The 21,449-nt window shown below is 38.3% G+C and overlaps 1 long non-coding RNA gene across 1 annotated transcript; it reads right to left on the bottom strand.

Annotated features, from left to right (window-relative positions):
• Window positions 1-16,522: 16,522 nt before the first annotated feature.
• On the bottom strand, window positions 16,523-20,636 carry LOC129438333 (uncharacterized). The gene is made up of 9 exons (XR_012359075.1): window positions 19,828-20,636; window positions 19,352-19,450; window positions 19,208-19,262; window positions 19,036-19,107; window positions 18,828-18,908; window positions 18,241-18,319; window positions 18,025-18,088; window positions 17,525-17,625; window positions 16,523-17,152 (listed from the first exon to the last, which is right to left on the bottom strand). It is a non-coding gene; the product is annotated as an uncharacterized lncRNA (long non-coding RNA).
• Between the last annotated feature and the right edge of the window lie 813 nt (window positions 20,637-21,449).

Below are 21,449 nucleotides of genomic sequence, written 5' to 3'. Positions count from 1 at the left end.
CTACTGTAAATTCAGAAATGCATATGCTGTTCACCCACCATGCTCTCAGTGACCCCATTTTTTTCTTTCAAGCACACTTCATCTGCAGGAGTAAAAGCTGTGCTGCTGATAGATGCCAGTGCTCTCCTCATTGCCAGTTAACATCTTTGGCAGCTAACATTATGAGATTAGACACTTCTTCTAGCATATGATTATGCTTAAATCAACTACACTTCTTATGAACAATATATTTATATCTTATTTTCACCTGTTACTTTATTATCCACTCAAGTTGCTGCTTTTGAAATGTACCCCCAAATAAAAAAAATAAATGTAAGTTACATTTAAAGTTACTGTAAATGTATTAAAATCATTCATCTGCTAAATATGTATTATATAGGTTACTTAGTAAACTACAAATTGTCTTTTAAAAGTTAAGATTTGTGTTATTTTTTAAAAGTACAGCATATAAAAATTAGCAAAGCATTGACGGGGATCGAACCCGGATCCCCGCATGCGCTGCTGAGAGCACTAACCACTGGGCCATCATTTCTAACGGTGTTTCTTATTTTTAATGTGATCCATTTAACAACAAGACAATATATTTAAATTTAGTTTCTGCGTGCAGGGATTTAATCCATAAGGACTTTTCAACTATTTTATGGGTTTGTTTATTGCAGCAGTATTATAATTTTCAGTCAGTAGTACATTTTCATACATTTTTATCAAAAATGACCGCTTTCTCTTTAACTTTGATCGATTTGATCCACGCTCGACCTCTAGGGCTGCCCAAGAATAGCGTGCACGCGCAATTATCTTGACTAGGGAAATCTGGATCACATTAGTTGGATTGCGTAAGCTTCATTTGCCTTTTTTGAAACCGCTTTAGCCTCGCCTCATTTGTTAGGTTAATTCAAGTCGAGTTTGTAACTTTAATCCTCGCTTTTCCAAGCGAGTTTTATGAAATAGCCCTCAGGATAAGACAGGCTAATCTCAGACTTTGTTCAGTCCACAGAAAGACAATAAGCCTACCGCCATTCACACTTCCAGCTTACGCTGAAATCATGTTGTATTAGCAATGTTCGTTAATATTCACTTAATATTAGTTTTTTACAACGTGAAAATAACAGAGAAAACTTTCTATGAATAAACATAATAAAATCAGCCTTAATTGTGAATAATTACAACTGATTTATTTATTTATTTATTTATGTGAATCGTTTACTTAAATACGTTGTATTGAATACGCCGGGAGCTGACAGTCCTGTTGGGCTAATACCACTGACCTATAGCTTTGAAACGAGCGAGGTTTTAGTAAGGCCTTATACATTGGGGTATATCATTTTCACAGCATAGTTGTTGTTTTCTATGAAATCTAAAACGTCAACAAGCTAGATGAATAAAAGCGGCACTTTTTTATTTCCAATTACAAGGGCTTTAGCACACGCTAGCTGCTTTGAAGTAGTCTGAGCGGTCGAGGAAAAATGATCTTGGTTTCCAAACATGTGGAGCTTTACACCACGAGTGCACGGCTTTTTATTTATTCTCCATTTCTCCGTTATTATGTTCAGAGACGTTGTCAGTAGGTTTCAGTAAATGTCTGTCTTTGAACAGCGCTCGCTCCGCAGTGTTTTCCTCTACTTTACATGCAGTGCAACGGCTGTAGCTATAGGGCGAGAGGACCGCATTCGAATCGTTCTAGCAGTTCTATGACGTCATCCACCTGTCAATCTCAGTGGAAGGCAGCCCAGCTGTTTGTAATAACTTGATTCCGATTGGCCGGTGTCACATGCCCTCGTCATGCAATCAACACGCTTGTTTACCTGTCGGTCTGGCAGCTTGCATTAGATTCCTTTGTCCGGTGAGAGACGCGAAGGTATCAAGTTTTACTGATGCAACAGTATAATTACATTTAATCACTTTTAACATTACCATCGGCCCACGCGGCAAGCGGTGGACCGATGGTCAGTACATGCCTTGGCTCAGCTAACGTGCATTCTTTAAAAGGCGGGAGTTCGCCGGCGCCTTCGTCCGCGTCCGTACCACCACGAGCAGCCCTGCAGTCGTTCGATCTCGGAAGCTAAGCAGGGTCTGGCCTGGTTAGCACCTGGATGGGAGACCGTGCGCGGTGGCGGAAACATGCGTTTTTTAATCGGGTGGCCAAGGCTGTACTTTAGGTGGTCCAAAGTCCACGAAAGAAAATGAACTACGTGTAACCATGTATCAAAAAAGCACGAATGAACATATTCACCCCACATAAGATACTTATTCCTAACTGCACGCATTACTAGATGTAAACACGGGTTGAATTTTAAAGCTGTCTATTTCTAACATCTGATTTACTGTCTGTTAATGAGCCAAAATGTCCAATGCAGTAACTTTCGAAAAAGTGGTTCGGGAAATCTGAATTCCGTGATAAACCTTAAACTTTCTTCAAATAGCAGAGCTTAGCGCAAAGGATTTTTGGCAGAAAATAAACATTTAGGATTAATATTTCTCTACAAAGTTAAAGGAGTTACTCAGTCGGGAGCAGCGAATGGTTTTCTCTCTCTCTTCTTCTTCTTTTCTTGTTTAATTGACTTTAATGACAGAGACTTCCGCGGGTTGGGCGTATTAGAAGACCGAATGCAATAAAATGTTTATTCGTTTAAGACATGCAGTGACCAGTTGTATACAAAGACAGCTATTTTGACGTGTGAGCATTTTCAGTTAAGCCAAAAAAGACGCGAACACGAACTTGTTTAAGCTCTAGCTGTGCACGGGACAGGACGGTCTATAAAGTTCACTTCAAGAATAAAAACACGGCGTTGGGTTTTGTTGTTAAACCAGCGCAATCAGGAAAAGGCAGACCAATCTTAAGACGCATTTCAGTCCAGAGAAGAAAGTTACTATATTCGCACGTCCAGTTTAAGCTGAAATCATGCAGCATTAGCAATGCACGTTAATATTCACTTAACATTTGTTTCTTAGAATGTGAAACTAACAAAAGAAAACGTTCTGTGAATAAATATAATATAACCAGTCTTAATTTGTAAATAATATCAAATGATTTATTGATTCATTTATGTGAATCATTGGTTTTATTTTAATTTTTTTTAATCCGCTGGCAACTGATCGTCGGCTAATACCATCGCTCTATAATAGTAGCTGCCTGCCATGTTCCATATAGCCTATAAAGATCACTTCAAGAACAAAAACACGGCGTTGGGTTTTGTTGTAAAAAAAACCTCAAAATCAGGATAAGACAGGCTAATCTCAGACTTTGTTCAGTCCACAGAAAGACAATAAGCCTACCGCCATTCACACTTCCAGCTTACGCTGAAATCATGTTGTATTAGCAATGTTCGTTAATATTCACTTAATATTAGTTTTTTACAACGTGAAAATAACAGAGAAAACTTTCTATGAATAAACATAATAAAATCAGCCTTAATTGTGAATAATTACAACTGATTTATTTATTTATTTATTTATGTGAATCGTTTACTTAAATACGTTGTATTGAATACGCCGGGAGCTGACAGTCCTGTTGGGCTAATACCACTGACCTATAGCTTTGAAACGAGCGAGGTTTTAGTAAGGCCTTATACATTGGGGTATATCATTTTCACAGCATAGTTGTTGTTTTCTATGAAATCTAAAACGTCAACAAGCTAGATGAATAAAAGCGGCACTTTTTTATTTCCAATTACAAGGGCTTTAGCACACGCTAGCTGCTTTGAAGTAGTCTGAGCGGTCGAGGAAAAATGATCTTGGTTTCCAAACATGTGGAGCTTTACACCACGAGTGCACGGCTTTTTATTTATTCTCCATTTCTCCGTTATTATGTTCAGAGACGTTGTCAGTAGGTTTCAGTAAATGTCTGTCTTTGAACAGCGCTCGCTCCGCAGTGTTTTCCTCTACTTTACATGCAGTGCAACGGCTGTAGCTATAGGGCGAGAGGACCGCATTCGAATCGTTCTAGCAGTTCTATGACGTCATCCACCTGTCAATCTCAGTGGAAGGCAGCCCAGCTGTTTGTAATAACTTGATTCCGATTGGCCGGTGTCACATGCCCTCGTCATGCAATCAACACGCTTGTTTACCTGTCGGTCTGGCAGCTTGCATTAGATTCCTTTGTCCGGTGAGAGACGCGAAGGTATCAAGTTTTACTGATGCAACAGTATAATTACATTTAATCACTTTTAACATTACCATCGGCCCACGCGGCAAGCGGTGGACCGATGGTCAGTACATGCCTTGGCTCAGCTAACGTGCATTCTTTAAAAGGCGGGAGTTCGCCGGCGCCTTCGTCCGCGTCCGTACCACCACGAGCAGCCCTGCAGTCGTTCGATCTCGGAAGCTAAGCAGGGTCTGGCCTGGTTAGCACCTGGATGGGAGACCGTGCGCGGTGGCGGAAACATGCGTTTTTTAATCGGGTGGCCAAGGCTGTACTTTAGGTGGTCCAAAGTCCACGAAAGAAAATGAACTACGTGTAACCATGTATCAAAAAAGCACGAATGAACATATTCACCCCACATAAGATACTTATTCCTAACTGCACGCATTACTAGATGTAAACTTTAAAGCTGTCTATTTCTAACATCTGATTTACTGTCTGTTAATGAGCCAAAATGTCCAATGCAGTAACTTTCGAAAAAGTGGTTCGGGAAATCTGAATTCCGTGATAAACCTTAAACTTTCTTCAAATAGCAGAGCTTAGCGCAAAGGATTTTTGGCAGAAAATAAACATTTAGGATTAATATTTCTCTACAAAGTTAAAGGAGTTACTCAGTCGGGAGCAGCGAATGGTTTTCTCTCTCTCTTCTTCTTCTTTTCTTGTTTAATTGACTTTAATGACAGAGACTTCCGCGGGTTGGGCGTATTAGAAGACCGAATGCAATAAAATGTTTATTCGTTTAAGACATGCAGTGACCAGTTGTATACAAAGACAGCTATTTTGACGTGTGAGCATTTTCAGTTAAGCCAAAAAAGACGCGAACACGAACTTGTTTAAGCTCTAGCTGTGCACGGGACAGGACGGTCTATAAAGTTCACTTCAAGAATAAAAACACGGCGTTGGGTTTTGTTGTTAAACCAGCGCAATCAGGAAAAGGCAGACCAATCTTAAGACGCATTTCAGTCCAGAGAAGAAAGTTACTATATTCGCACGTCCAGTTTAAGCTGAAATCATGCAGCATTAGCAATGCACGTTAATATTCACTTAACATTTGTTTCTTAGAATGTGAAACTAACAAAAGAAAACGTTCTGTGAATAAATATAATATAACCAGTCTTAATTTGTAAATAATATCAAATGATTTATTGATTCATTTATGTGAATCATTGGTTTTATTTTAATTTTTTTTAATCCGCTGGCAACTGATCGTCGGCTAATACCATCGCTCTATAATAGTAGCTGCCTGCCATGTTCCATATAGCCTATAAAGATCACTTCAAGAACAAAAACACGGCGTTGGGTTTTGTTGTAAAAAAAAACTCAAAATCAGGATAAGACAGGCTAATCTCAGACTTTGTTCAGTCCACAGAAAGACAATAAGCCTACCGCCATTCACACTTCCAGCTTACGCTGAAATCATGTTGTATTAGCAATGTTCGTTAATATTCACTTAATATTAGTTTTTTACAACGTGAAAATAACAGAGAAAACTTTCTATGAATAAACATAATAAAATCAGCCTTAATTGTGAATAATTACAACTGATTTATTTATTTATTTATTTATGTGAATCGTTTACTTAAATACGTTGTATTGAATACGCCGGGAGCTGACAGTCCTGTTGGGCTAATACCACTGACCTATAGCTTTGAAACGAGCGAGGTTTTAGTAAGGCCTTATACATTGGGGTATATCATTTTCACAGCATAGTTGTTGTTTTCTATGAAATCTAAAACGTCAACAAGCTAGATGAATAAAAGCGGCACTTTTTTATTTCCAATTACAAGGGCTTTAGCACACGCTAGCTGCTTTGAAGTAGTCTGAGCGGTCGAGGAAAAATGATCTTGGTTTCCAAACATGTGGAGCTTTACACCACGAGTGCACGGCTTTTTATTTATTCTCCATTTCTCCGTTATTATGTTCAGAGACGTTGTCAGTAGGTTTCAGTAAATGTCTGTCTTTGAACAGCGCTCGCTCCGCAGTGTTTTCCTCTACTTTACATGCAGTGCAACGGCTGTAGCTATAGGGCGAGAGGACCGCATTCGAATCGTTCTAGCAGTTCTATGACGTCATCCACCTGTCAATCTCAGTGGAAGGCAGCCCAGCTGTTTGTAATAACTTGATTCCGATTGGCCGGTGTCACATGCCCTCGTCATGCAATCAACACGCTTGTTTACCTGTCGGTCTGGCAGCTTGCATTAGATTCCTTTGTCCGGTGAGAGACGCGAAGGTATCAAGTTTTACTGATGCAACAGTATAATTACATTTAATCACTTTTAACATTACCATCGGCCCACGCGGCAAGCGGTGGACCGATGGTCAGTACATGCCTTGGCTCAGCTAACGTGCATTCTTTAAAAGGCGGGAGTTCGCCGGCGCCTTCGTCCGCGTCCGTACCACCACGAGCAGCCCTGCAGTCGTTCGATCTCGGAAGCTAAGCAGGGTCTGGCCTGGTTAGCACCTGGATGGGAGACCGTGCGCGGTGGCGGAAACATGCGTTTTTTAATCGGGTGGCCAAGGCTGTACTTTAGGTGGTCCAAAGTCCACGAAAGAAAATGAACTACGTGTAACCATGTATCAAAAAAGCACGAATGAACATATTCACCCCACATAAGATACTTATTCCTAACTGCACGCATTACTAGATGTAAACACGGGTTGAATTTTAAAGCTGTCTATTTCTAACATCTGATTTACTGTCTGTTAATGAGCCAAAATGTCCAATGCAGTAACTTTCGAAAAAGTGGTTCGGGAAATCTGAATTCCGTGATAAACCTTAAACTTTCTTCAAATAGCAGAGCTTAGCGCAAAGGATTTTTGGCAGAAAATAAACATTTAGGATTAATATTTCTCTACAAAGTTAAAGGAGTTACTCAGTCGGGAGCAGCGAATGGTTTTCTCTCTCTCTTCTTCTTCTTTTCTTGTTTAATTGACTTTAATGACAGAGACTTCCGCGGGTTGGGCGTATTAGAAGACCGAATGCAATAAAATGTTTATTCGTTTAAGACATGCAGTGACCAGTTGTATACAAAGACAGCTATTTTGACGTGTGAGCATTTTCAGTTAAGCCAAAAAAGACGCGAACACGAACTTGTTTAAGCTCTAGCTGTGCACGGGACAGGACGGTCTATAAAGTTCACTTCAAGAATAAAAACACGGCGTTGGGTTTTGTTGTTAAACCAGCGCAATCAGGAAAAGGCAGACCAATCTTAAGACGCATTTCAGTCCAGAGAAGAAAGTTACTATATTCGCACGTCCAGTTTAAGCTGAAATCATGCAGCATTAGCAATGCACGTTAATATTCACTTAACATTTGTTTCTTAGAATGTGAAACTAACAAAAGAAAACGTTCTGTGAATAAATATAATATAACCAGTCTTAATTTGTAAATAATATCAAATGATTTATTGATTCATTTATGTGAATCATTGGTTTTATTTTAATTTTTTTTAATCCGCTGGCAACTGATCGTCGGCTAATACCATCGCTCTATAATAGTAGCTGCCTGCCATGTTCCATATAGCCTATAAAGATCACTTCAAGAACAAAAACACGGCGTTGGGTTTTGTTGTAAAGAAAACCTCAAAATCAGGATAAGACAGGCTAATCTCAGACTTTGTTCAGTCCACAGAAAGACAATAAGCCTACCACCATTCACACTTCCAGCTTTAACGCTGAAATCATGTTGTATTAGCAATGTTCGTTAATATTCACTTAATATTAGTTTTTTACAACGTGAAAATAACAGAAAACTTTCTATGAATAAACATAATAAAATCCGCCTTAATTGTGAATAATTCCAACTGATGTATTTATTTATGTGAATCGTTTACTTAAATACGTTGTATTGAACACGCCGGGAACTGACAGTCCTGTTGGGCTAATACCACTGACCTATAGCTTTGAAACGAGCGAGGTTTTAGTAAGGCCTTATACATTGGGGTATATCATTTTCACAGCATAGTTGTTGTTTTCTATGAAATCTAAAACGTCAACAAGCTAGATGAATAAAAGCGGCACTTTTTTATTTCCAATTACAAGGGCTTTAGCACACGCTAGCTGCTTTGAAGTAGTCTGAGCGGTCGAGGAAAAATGATCTTGGTTTCCAAACATGTGGAGCTTTACACCACGAGTGCACGGCTTTTTATTTATTCTCCATTTCTCCGTTATTATGTTCAGAGACGTTGTCAGTAGGTTTCAGTAAATGTCTGTCTTTGAACAGCGCTCGCTCCGCAGTGTTTTCCTCTACTTTACATGCAGTGCAACGGCTGTAGCTATAGGGCGAGAGGACCGCATTCGAATCGTTCTAGCAGTTCTATGACGTCATCCACCTGTCAATCTCAGTGGAAGGCAGCCCAGCTGTTTGTAATAACTTGATTCCGATTGGCCGGTGTCACATGCCCTCGTCATGCAATCAACACGCTTGTTTACCTGTCGGTCTGGCAGCTTGCATTAGATTCCTTTGTCCGGTGAGAGACGCGAAGGTATAAAGTTTTACTGATGCAACAGTATAATTACATTTAATCACTTTTAACATTACCATCGGCCCACGCGGCAAGCGGTGGACCGATGGTCAGTACATGCCTTGGCTCAGCTAACGTGCATTCTTTAAAAGGCGGGAGTTCGCCGGCGCCTTCGTCCGCGTCCGTACCACCACGAGCAGCCCTGCAGTCGTTCGATCTCGGAAGCTAAGCAGGGTCTGGCCTGGTTAGCACCTGGATGGGAGACCGTGCGCGGTGGCGGAAACATGCGTTTTTTAATCGGGTGGCCAAGGCTGTACTTTAGGTGGTCCAAAGTCCACGAAAGAAAATGAACTACGTGTAACCATGTATCAAAAAAGCACGAATGAACATATTCACCCCACATAAGATACTTATTCCTAACTGCACGCATTACTAGATGTAAACTTTAAAGCTGTCTATTTCTAACATCTGATTTACTGTCTGTTAATGAGCCAAAATGTCCAATGCAGTAACTTTCGAAAAAGTGGTTCGGGAAATCTGAATTCCGTGATAAACCTTAAACTTTCTTCAAATAGCAGAGCTTAGCGCAAAGGATTTTTGGCAGAAAATAAACATTTAGGATTAATATTTCTCTACAAAGTTAAAGGAGTTACTCAGTCGGGAGCAGCGAATGGTTTTCTCTCTCTCTTCTTCTTCTTTTCTTGTTTAATTGACTTTAATGACAGAGACTTCCGCGGGTTGGGCGTATTAGAAGACCGAATGCAATAAAATGTTTATTCGTTTAAGACATGCAGTGACCAGTTGTATACAAAGACAGCTATTTTGACGTGTGAGCATTTTCAGTTAAGCCAAAAAAGACGCGAACACGAACTTGTTTAAGCTCTAGCTGTGCACGGGACAGGACGGTCTATAAAGTTCACTTCAAGAATAAAAACACGGCGTTGGGTTTTGTTGTTAAACCAGCGCAATCAGGAAAAGGCAGACCAATCTTAAGACGCATTTCAGTCCAGAGAAGAAAGTTACTATATTCGCACGTCCAGTTTAAGCTGAAATCATGCAGCATTAGCAATGCACGTTAATATTCACTTAACATTTGTTTCTTAGAATGTGAAACTAACAAAAGAAAACGTTCTGTGAATAAATATAATATAACCAGTCTTAATTTGTAAATAATATCAAATGATTTATTGATTCATTTATGTGAATCATTGGTTTTATTTTAATTTTTTTTAATCCGCTGGCAACTGATCGTCGGCTAATACCATCGCTCTATAATAGTAGCTGCCTGCCATGTTCCATATAGCCTATAAAGATCACTTCAAGAACAAAAACACGGCGTTGGGTTTTGTTGTAAAAAAAACCTCAAAATCAGGATAAGACAGGCTAATCTCAGACTTTGTTCAGTCCACAGAAAGACAATAAGCCTACCGCCATTCACACTTCCAGCTTACGCTGAAATCATGTTGTATTAGCAATGTTCGTTAATATTCACTTAATATTAGTTTTTTACAACGTGAAAATAACAGAGAAAACTTTCTATGAATAAACATAATAAAATCAGCCTTAATTGTGAATAATTACAACTGATTTATTTATTTATTTATTTATGTGAATCGTTTACTTAAATACGTTGTATTGAATACGCCGGGAGCTGACAGTCCTGTTGGGCTAATACCACTGACCTATAGCTTTGAAACGAGCGAGGTTTTAGTAAGGCCTTATACATTGGGGTATATCATTTTCACAGCATAGTTGTTGTTTTCTATGAAATCTAAAACGTCAACAAGCTAGATGAATAAAAGCGGCACTTTTTTATTTCCGATATGAGTTTATAAAGTTTAGATACTAATTTTTTGAATGTTGTAATTTTTAAGATTTCTTCCATTACCTGAGAGGGGTTAAGTGGATTATTAGTTATATTGATCTTCGATTTAATTATGGATTTAACTTGTTGATACTGAAGGAATTGTTCCACTCCAATACCGTATCTCTGGGTTAATATTTTAAATGATATGAATTTATTGTCCTGAAATAAGTGATTAAGATGAGTAATTCCTTTTTGTTGCCATAGGGGAAAATATATAGGTTTATTACTTATTTGAAAATCCGGGTTGTGCCAAATTGGAGTATGTCTCGATGGTGTTAGTGATGAATTAGTAATTTTATTAATTTTCCACCAGGCTGTTAGAGTCGAAGTGATTGTGATATTTTTAAAATAATGCAATTTTTTAATTGAAGTAGGTAAAAAGGGAAGATCTGCTATTGATGTGCTGTTGCATTGATTTTGTTCCAAATCTATCCATGATTTAGTGTAGTTATTTTTGTTAATCCATTTAATCATATATTGTAATTGGTTTGCTAAAAAGTAATGTTGAAAATTTGGAGCTTCTAGGCCACCTTGTAGTTTTGTTTTCTGTAATTTTGCCAGCGATATTTTAGGTGTTTTGTTTTTCCAGTAAAAATGAGAAATTAATGTATCTAATGTTTTAAACCATTTATCTGTGGGTGTTACTGGGAGCATTGAGAATAGATAGTTCATTTGTGGTAAAATCTTCATTTTGACTGTAGCTATGCGGCCAATAAGTGATAATGGGAGGTTAGTCCAGCGTTTGAGATCATCAGTAATTTTCTTTAAAATGGGTGAATAATTAAGATTAAATAACTCTGACAGTTTGGACGAAATATTGATACCCAAATATGTAATGTTGCCCGTGTGGAGCGGGAGAGACTTATTATGAGCTGTAGAATCCCATGCGTCTTCGGAGAGAGGTAGTATGGTTGATTTGGTCCAGTTAATTGTGTAATCGGAAATCTTGGAGTAGGTATTAATAATTTTAAAGGTTTCTTCTAATGAGGTATGCGGGTCTTGTAAACATAATAATAGATCGTCTGCATATAGACATATCTTGTGTTCTGTATTTAAATCTTGTATTCCTTTAATTTTAATATTTTGTCTAATTGCTGCCGCCAGTGGTTCTATAAAGATAGCAAATAAGGAAGGAGAGAGAGGACATCCCTGTCTGGTTCCAATTACAAGGGCTTTAGCACACGCTAGCTGCTTTGAAGTAGTCTGAGCGGTCGAGGAAAAATGATCTTGGTTTCCAAACATGTGGAGCTTTACACCACGAGTGCACGGCTTTTTATTTATTCTCCATTTCTCCGTTATTATGTTCAGAGACGTTGTCAGTAGGTTTCAGTAAATGTCTGTCTTTGAACAGCGCTCGCTCCGCAGTGTTTTCCTCTACTTTACATGCAGTGCAACGGCTGTAGCTATAGGGCGAGAGGACCGCATTCGAATCGTTCTAGCAGTTCTATGACGTCATCCACCTGTCAATCTCAGTAGAAGGCAGCCATGCAGCTGTTTGTAATAACTTGATTCCGATTGGCCGGTGTCACATGCCCTCGTCATGCAATCAACACGCTTGTTTACCTGTCGGTCTGGCAGCTTGCATTAGATTCCTTTGTCCGGTGAGAGACGCGAAGGTATAAAGTTTTACTGATGCAACAGTATAATTACATTTAATCACTTTTAACATTACCATCGGCCCACGCGGCAAGCGGTGGACCGATGGTCAGTACATGCCTTGGCTCAGCTAACGTGCATTCTTTAAAAGGCGGGAGTTCGCCGGCGCCTTCGTCCGCGTCCGTACCACCACGAGCAGCCCTGCAGTCGTTCGATCTCGGAAGCTAAGCAGGGTCTGGCCTGGTTAGCACCTGGATGGGAGACCGTGCGCGGTGGCGGAAACATGCGTTTTTTAATCGGGTGGCCAAGGCTGTACTTTAGGTGGTCCAAAGTCCATGAAAGAAAATGAACTACGTGTAACCACGTATCAAAAAAGCACGAATGAACATATTCACCCCACATAAGATACTTATTCCTAACTGCACGCATTACTAGATGTAAACACGGGTTGAATTTTAAAGCTGTCTATTTCTAACATCTGATTTACTGTCTGTTAATGAGCCAAAATGTCCAATGCAGTAACTTTCGAAAAAGTGCTTCGGGAAATCTGAATTCCGTGATAAACCTTAAACTTTCTTCAAATAGCAGAGCTTAGCGCAAAGGATTTTTGGCAGAAAATAAACATTCAGGATTAATATTTCTCTACAAAGTTAAAGGAGTTACTCAGTCGGGAGCAGCGAATGGTTTTCTCTCTCTCTTCTTCTTCTTTTCTTGTTTAATTGACTTTAATGACAGAGACTTCCGCGGGTTGGGCGTATTAGAAGACCGAATGCAATAAAATGTTTATTCGTTTAAGACATGCAGTGACCAGTTGTATACAAAGACAGCTATTTTGACGTGTGAGCATTTTCAGTTAAGCCAAAAAAGACGCGAACACGAACTTGTTTAAGCTCTAGCTGTGCACGGGACAGGACGGTCTATAAAGTTCACTTCAAGAATAAAAACACGGCGTTGGGTTTTGTTGTTAAACCAGCGCAGCCAGGAAAAGGCAGACCAATCTTAAGACGCATTTCAGTCCAGAGAAGAAAGTTACCATATTCGCACGTCCAGTTTAAGCTGAAATCATGCAGTATTAGCAATGCACGTTAATATTCACTTAACATTTGTTTCTTAGAATGTGAAACTAACAAAAGAAAACGTTCTGTGAATGAATATAATATAACCAGTCTTAATTTGTAAATAATATCAAATGATTTATTGATTCATTTATGTGAATCATTTATTTTATTTTAATTTTTTTTAATCCGCTGGCAACTGATCGTCGGCTAATACCATCGCTCTATAATAGTAGCTGCCTGCCATGTTCCATATAGCCTATAAAGATCACTTCAAGAACAAAAACACGGCGATGGGGTTTGTTGTAAAGAAAACCTCAAAATCAGGATAAGACAGGCTAATCTCAGACTTTGTTCAGTCGACAGAAAGACAATAAGTCTACCGCCATTCACACTTCCAGCTTACGCTGAAATCATGTTGTATTAGCAATGTTCGTTAATATTCACTTAATATTAGTTTTTTACAACGTGAAAATAACAGAGAAAACTCTCTATGAATAAACATAATAAAATCAGCCTTAATTGTGAATAATTACAACTGATTTATTTATTTATTTATGTGAATCGTTTACTTAAATACGTTGTATTGAATACGCCGGGAACTGACAGTCCTGTTGGGCTAATACCACTGACCTATAGCTTTGAAACGAGCGAGGTTTTAGTAAGGCCTTATACATTGGGGTATATCATTTTCACAGCATAGTTGTTGTTTTCTATGAAATCTAAAACGTCAACAAGCTAGATGAATAAAAGCGGCACTTTTTTATTTCCAATTACAAGGGCTTTAGCACACGCTAGCTGCTTTGAAGTAGTCTGAGCGGTCGAGGAAAAATGATCTTGGTTTCCAAACATGTGGAGCTTTACACCACGAGTGCACGGCTTTTTATTTATTCTCCATTTCTCCGTTATTATGTTCAGAGACGTTGTCAGTAGGTTTCAGTAAATGTCTGTCTTTGAACAGCGCTCGCTCCGCAGTGTTTTCCTCTACTTTACATGCAGTGCAACGGCTGTAGCTATAGGGCGAGAGGACCGCATTCGAATCGTTCTAGCAGTTCTATGACGTCATCCACCTGTCAATCTCAGTAGAAGGCAGCCCAGCTGTTTGTAATAACTTGATTCCGATTGGCCGGTGTCACATGCCCTCGTCATGCAATCAACACGCTTGTTTACCTGTCGGTCTGGCAGCTTGCATTAGATTCCTTTGTCCGGTGAGAGACGCGAAGGTATAAAGTTTTACTGATGCAACAGTATAATTACATTTAATCACTTTTAACATTACCATCGGCCCACGCGGCAAGCGGTGGACCGATGGTCAGTACATGCCTTGGCTCAGCTAACGTGCATTCTTTAAAAGGCGGGAGTTCGCCGGCGCCTTCGTCCGCGTCCGTACCACCACGAGCAGCCCTGCAGTCGTTCGATCTCGGAAGCTAAGCAGGGTCTGGCCTGGTTAGCACCTGGATGGGAGACCGTGCGCGGTGGCGGAAACATGCGTTTTTTAATCGGGTGGCCAAGGCTGTACTTTAGGTGGTCCAAAGTCCATGAAAGAAAATGAACTACGTGTAACCACGTATCAAAAAAGCACGAATGAACATATTCACCCCACATAAGATACTTATTCCTAACTGCACGCATTACTAGATGTAAACACGGGTTGAATTTTAAAGCTGTCTATTTCTAACATCTGATTTACTGTCTGTTAATGAGCCAAAATGTCCAATGCAGTAACTTTCGAAAAAGTGCTTCGGGAAATCTGAATTCCGTGATAAACCTTAAACTTTCTTCAAATAGCAGAGCTTAGCGCAAAGGATTTTTGGCAGAAAATAAACATTTAGGATTAATATTTCTCTACAAAGTTAAAGGAGTTACTCAGTCGGGAGCAGCGAATGGTTTTCTCTCTCTCTTCTTCTTCTTTTCTTGTTTAATTGACTTTAATGACAGAGACTTCCGCGGGTTGGGAGTATTAGAAGACCGAATGCAATAAAATGTTTATTCGTTTAAGACATGCAGTGACCAGTTGTATACAAAGACAGCTATTTTGACGTGTGAGCATTTTCAGTTAAGCCAAATAAGACGCGAACACGAACTTGTTTAAGCTCTAGCTGTGCACGGGACAGGACGGTCTATAAAGTTCACTTCAAGAATAAAAACACGGCGTTGGGTTTTGTTGTTAAACCAGCGCAATCAGGAAAAGGCAGACCAATCTTAAGACGCATTTCAGTCCAGAGAAGAAAGTTACTATATTCGCACGTCCAGTTTAAGCTGAAATCATGCAGTATTAGCAATGCACGTTAATATTCACTTAACATTTGTTTCTTAGAATGTGAAACTAACAAAAGAAAACGTTCTGTGAATAAATATAATATAACCAGTCTTAATTTGTAAATAATATCAAATGATTTATTGATTCATTTATGTGAATCATTTATTTTATTTTAATTTTTTTTAATCCGCTGGCAACTGATCGTCGGCTAATACCATCGCTCTATAATAGTAGCTGCCTGCCATGTTCCATATAGCCTATAAAGATCACTTCAAGAACAAAAACACGGCGATGGGGTTTGTTGTAAAGAAAACCTCAAAATCAGGATAAGACAGGCTAATCTCAGACTTTGTTCAGTCCACAGAAAGACAATAAGCCTACCGCCATTCACACTTCCAGCTTACGCTGAAATCATGTTTTATTAGCAATGTTCGTTAATATTCACTTAATATTAGTTTTTTACAACGTGAAAATGACAGAGAAAACTTTCTATGAATAAACATAATAAAATCAGCCTTAATTGTGAATAATTACAACTGATTTATTTATTTATTTATTTATGTGAATCGTTTACTTAAATACGTTGTATTGAATACGCCGGGAACTGACAGTCCTGTTGGGCTAATACCACTGACCTATCCCAACAAACATTTGGACGTGTGATGACCGTTGAAAAGACGTCCGTTCGTCACGTCCCGTCCGCGTTGAAAAATATATCCAAAATGAAAGTTGAGCCGACGTCTTTGACGTCATCTGGCCGTGAATTACACGTCTTTTCTGCACGTCCCTGGACGTCTAAATGCGCCGTATTTTGGATGTTTAAATGTGTTCCTGCATAGTTAGAATATATGTTTTAAGCCCTCATATAGCAAACATGCGGACGTTTTATGACCGTTGAAAAGACGACCCTTCGTCACGTCCCATCGCGGTTGAAAAATACCCTAAATTAAAGTTGAGCGGACGTCTTTGACGTCATTTGGCCGTGAATTACACGTCTTTTCTGCCCGTCCCTGGACGTCTAAATGTGCCGTCTTCTGGATGTTTAAATGTGTTGCTGCATAGTTTAAATGTATGCATATAAAATGAATATACACCCATTGTGTAACATCGTGAAAGGCAATCAATTGTATTGAGGTTTAACACATATTCACAAAGGTTCAAAATCAGTTCAAAATTGGTCCAGTCAGACCTGAACGTCCATAAAACGTTTTAACCACGTGTACTTCACAAACACATTAAAGAATACATTATTTGTGGCCATAACCAAAAAAGAAGCATGTTCTGATTTAGCACTTTTTATTTTTTTAACCATTTAACTATAATAACAACTTCAAAACACTTTCTATAAAGGGATAGTTCACCCAAAAATTAATATTTAGTCATTTATTCCCTCTCATGTTTCAAACCTGTATACCCTTCTATGTTCTGCTGAACACAAAGATATGTGAAAGAATGTTTTCAACAAAGCAGATCCCACAACCCATTACTACAATTGTAAAAAAAATATTGACAGTTAATTGGTTGTGAAGTTACAAACATTCTTCAATCTTTGTGTTCAGCAGAAAATATAAAGGTATACAGGTTTGAAACATGTGGATAAGAAAATTATAACAATTTTCCTTTTCTGGTGAACTCTCTCTTTAACACATCACAGCTGTTTGGCTTTTTTGTATCCACCACCCCCAGCTCTTCCTGGAGCGTGCTTTAGGTGGTCTGCCATAGCTGCATCTATTTCCGAGTCAGTGGCATTTGGGCTCCACCTCTTCACAGCATCTGAAGGAAGAGAAGAATATGTTTCTTTTTAAAATAAATACAATTAAAATTTGAGGTAAATGACATGCACTTACTTTCAAAATCTTTATGGTCTACAGCTAAAATGATATATTAATATTATTGTACAAAATATGCTCTGCTTTAAATAAGTGTTAGATCAGTTGTGGGGGATACAGCATTTGTCCCCTCCCTCTAAAGTACCACTGTGGTGCCCTTGAGAAAGACCCTTAACTAGGTGTGTCAAAAAATGAACAGGATATTTCTGATAAAGACAGGTGAGCTGTGATGTCCCCTGAATAGATCAAGCATAACAATAAAATTACAATCAATATACAAGAACAAGTTTTTTTAGATCAACATTCCCCAAATTACCTTGAATAACATAATACAAAGGTGTGCCTTTAAAAGACTTCTTTTCCAGATGTCCACCACCCCTCATATTGAACTTTGCCATAAGACAATTTGACATCATTCTGTGAAAGAAATGTAAGATTACTTCACCTTAGACAAATAACCTAAAAGGTCAATAAATCACAATTAACAGTAATGAGCAATTGCATACAATGTTTAAACATACACTATGTGTTAACACTTCACAACTTCACTTGTTTCATCTACCATGTAACAAGTGCTATGAACTATATCCTCATCCCTAACTTTGGGTGACAAGTAATGGCTTACACTGAAATTTCTTGTTTTCAGTATGGCTGACTGTTTAAGTCATTACGAACATTAAAACTTCTCAACAAGTGATGTGTGACGGATTAAATCCTGAATTGAAGTAATATAAATAGCTGGGTTAATTATGGTGGTAATCAATATATATTCCTTAAATATTATGCAGGATTACACAAATCAAGAGAAATACATACCTGTTTATAACGTTGTTCACGCAGTCTCTGACAGAATATCCACCAACTCAGACAGTTGCTGGACCTAAATGTGAAAACAATTGAAATAATGTAATAGAAAGATAGATGGAAATATATATACATATTCTTTATGTCACAACTTACGCAGATCACCTTGTTATCAACATATTTGATGTATTCATAATGCACAATACACAGTCATATAGCATTTCTTACATGTTGCATTTGAAGCTGAGGCCATAGGTGAAGAATCAGGTAGTCTCCATCTGGTAATTTTTTCGTTGTGTTACCTCACCTGTACAAATAGAGTTAATTATATGGTAGTGTAAAATATTAACAGTAAATCACTTCACAGTGTAATACTGCATTAGTTATGAAATTAGCTGGCTGTACTTTTAGGTCTTTGTGGTTGAGCAATGACAGATATTATAAGCTCTGTATTTGTAACTATTAACTCAGATTCAGAGAAATGTAAATATGTTTATACTCTTAGCTTTGTTGTCACTAATGTAAAATCTTGCATGACACCTTGCATGTAATTTCATTAAGTACAATAAACATACACATGCACAATGTATTTTAAAAAATACATAGTAGTGTAAAATATTAAAATAAATCACTTTTTATATCAAAGTTTTTGGATATTATGTTGACATTCAGGCAAAACCCTGACTCATGGAATACATTTTTACCTAAAAATGAGAATGACATTATAAAGGCAAAAGTGTATACACTTAGGAGCCAAGCAATGTGTTTGTATAGTGTGGGAATGCACCAAAAAAAAAAGCATCAGTAGCACGTACGTCTCATAGTGTCACAGCTTATTCTAGGGTATAGATCAATCACACCATTGTGATACCGATGTTTACTGTCATGAAGTGTGCCTGTGTAAACAAAATACACCAAAACAATTTATATACATTTTTGAGTTTCATATCAAAATATATAAAAGTCATTTTTGAAAGAATCATGTTTTTTCGTAGTATTAAGCAAAAGCAGTCAAAAACGTACAACTTAATGTAGGGTAGACAAAGTCAGGGGTCGGGCACGCCTCATCTAAGTGTGGTGGACACAAAACTTGATCTTTAGCACAAACAAGGACATATGACACATTAGAACATTAACAAATGTGTAGACTGTTTAAGTCATATCTACAAAAATTCATATCTACAGTTTTCCATACCTTTTTTTATTGTTTGTAGAATGCACATCTTTATTTGGTTTGTGTTGACCTTCAACTGTAAATAAAACGAAATTGTAATTAATGATATTAACTCCACAATAACAACTCAAATTTGTTAATGTATTTTCAAACTGAGACATTTACCTGACTTGGGTTTTGGGTGGTTATATTTTGGAGGGTCTGTGTAGGACACAGTGCCTTTAACAGCTTGTTTATTTTTATTTGGATGAGGTTCTGCTTTTCCTTTGTACAAAACAAAAGCAAAGGAAGTTAATCAAACAAACACTTCTGCTAAACTTTTAATGCAAAACAGTATTTAATATTTTGCATGTGCAATGAAATCAAATCATTGTAATTCCATTAATGCCAAATAACTTTTATTTTTCAGATAATTTACTTTCTGAAAGAGACTTTCAAGAGGCTACATTAATAAGTTACTTTGACTGTATCCTTAAACATACTTTATACCATGTATAAGTTCAAAGTACGTTAGCTTTTAGCCTTCTAGCTAATTATTGCAATACTCAGTGTGGACAATTCTGGCAACGTTTATTTCGGAGCCTTCGTGTCAAACAAGTAAAACTTAAGCACGTTAATCAAATAATACACAATGTACTTACCCAACAGTAGATTTTGAATGATATATAGACAAAACTCCCTCGTAATCGCTCCTCGTGTTTGAATGTGAACTTCCGGAAGAACGCGTGACGTCACCACTATCTCGCGAGATAATCTGTCCTATCGCGGGATTTTGTAATATCCCCAGATTTATCACTATATTTCTTAAATTAATAGCACAGTTTTTGAAATTACATCCAACTCAGACCTAAATGGTGACCGGATATGTATCTGTTTTACATTTATATGCATACATTCCATAATAAAAACAGGTTGGAATAATGACACTGGGCACTTTGTGATTATAATTTATTTAAACAAGATAAAGTTAATATATTTACTTTGTATACAAATCGTGTATTTCATAAAGATTATCCTGTTTTTTTCCTACTAGTCTAGTCTAGACGTGTAAAAGACGTCAGTGGACGTCTATTCACAACCTCTTAAAAACCTACTTTTTGCACTTAAATTAATTATTGCAGTATTAACCAAGGTGTAAGCACAGCATTTGCATATTTCACAATGACTTTATAGAAGGTTTATGATTTTTTATAGAGGGTCATGATGGACTATAAATGCACGTGTAAAAGACGTCACCTAGTGACGTCCTCTTACAACCGATTCACAACAGGGTATAAATATTGAAGCACGCGTAGTAAAAGTCAAAGTAACAATTATACATGCAACCCCATAGAACTATAGACATGTACAAATGTATCTGAATGCATGTTTATGAAATGTTCTGTGTTACATATTTTCACCGATTTGTGCCGTCATACCGCGACTATTTTTGGCCAGGGACACGACGTTGCGGTCGGACCAATGTTTGCTGGGATAGCTTTGAAACGAGCGAGGTTTTAGTAAGGCCTTATACATTGGGGTATATCATTTTCACAGCATAGTTGTTGTTTTCTATGAAATCTAAAACGTCAACAAGCTAGATGAATAAAAGCGGCACTTTTTTATTTCCAATTACAAGGGCTTTAGCACACGCTAGCTGCTTTGAAGTAGTCTGAGCGGTCGAGGAAAAATGATCTTGGTTTCCAAACATGTGGAGCTTTACACCACGAGTGCACGGCTTTTTATTTATTCTCCATTTCTCCGTTATTATGTTCAGAGACGTTGTCAGTAGGTTTCAGTAAATGTCTGTCTTTGAACAGCGCTCGCTCCGCAGTGTTTTCCTCTACTTTACATGCAGTGCAACGGCTGTAGCTATAGGGCGAGAGGACCGCATTCGAATCGTTCTAGCAGTTCTATGACGTCATCCACCTGTCAATCTCAGTAGAAGGCAGCCCAGCTGTTTGTAATAACTTGATTCCGATTGGCCGGTGTCACATGCCCTCGTCATGCAATCAACACGCTTGTTTACCTGTCGGTCTGGCAGCTTGCATTAGATTCCTTTGTCCGGTGAGAGACGCGAAGGTATAAAGTTTTACTGATGCAACAGTATAATTACATTTAATCACTTTTAACATTACCATCGGCCCACGCGGCAAGCGGTGGACCGATGGTCAGTACATGCCTTGGCTCAGCTAACGTGCATTCTTTAAAAGGCGGGAGTTCGCCGGCGCCTTCGTCCGCGTCCGTACCACCACGAGCAGCCCTGCAGTCGTTCGATCTCGGA

Source organism: Misgurnus anguillicaudatus, chromosome 19 (genome assembly GCF_027580225.2).
Source record: "Misgurnus anguillicaudatus chromosome 19, ASM2758022v2, whole genome shotgun sequence".
NCBI classification, from domain to species: domain Eukaryota; kingdom Metazoa; phylum Chordata; class Actinopteri; order Cypriniformes; family Cobitidae; genus Misgurnus; species Misgurnus anguillicaudatus.
This window is presented reverse-complemented; position numbering and strand designations above follow the sequence as displayed.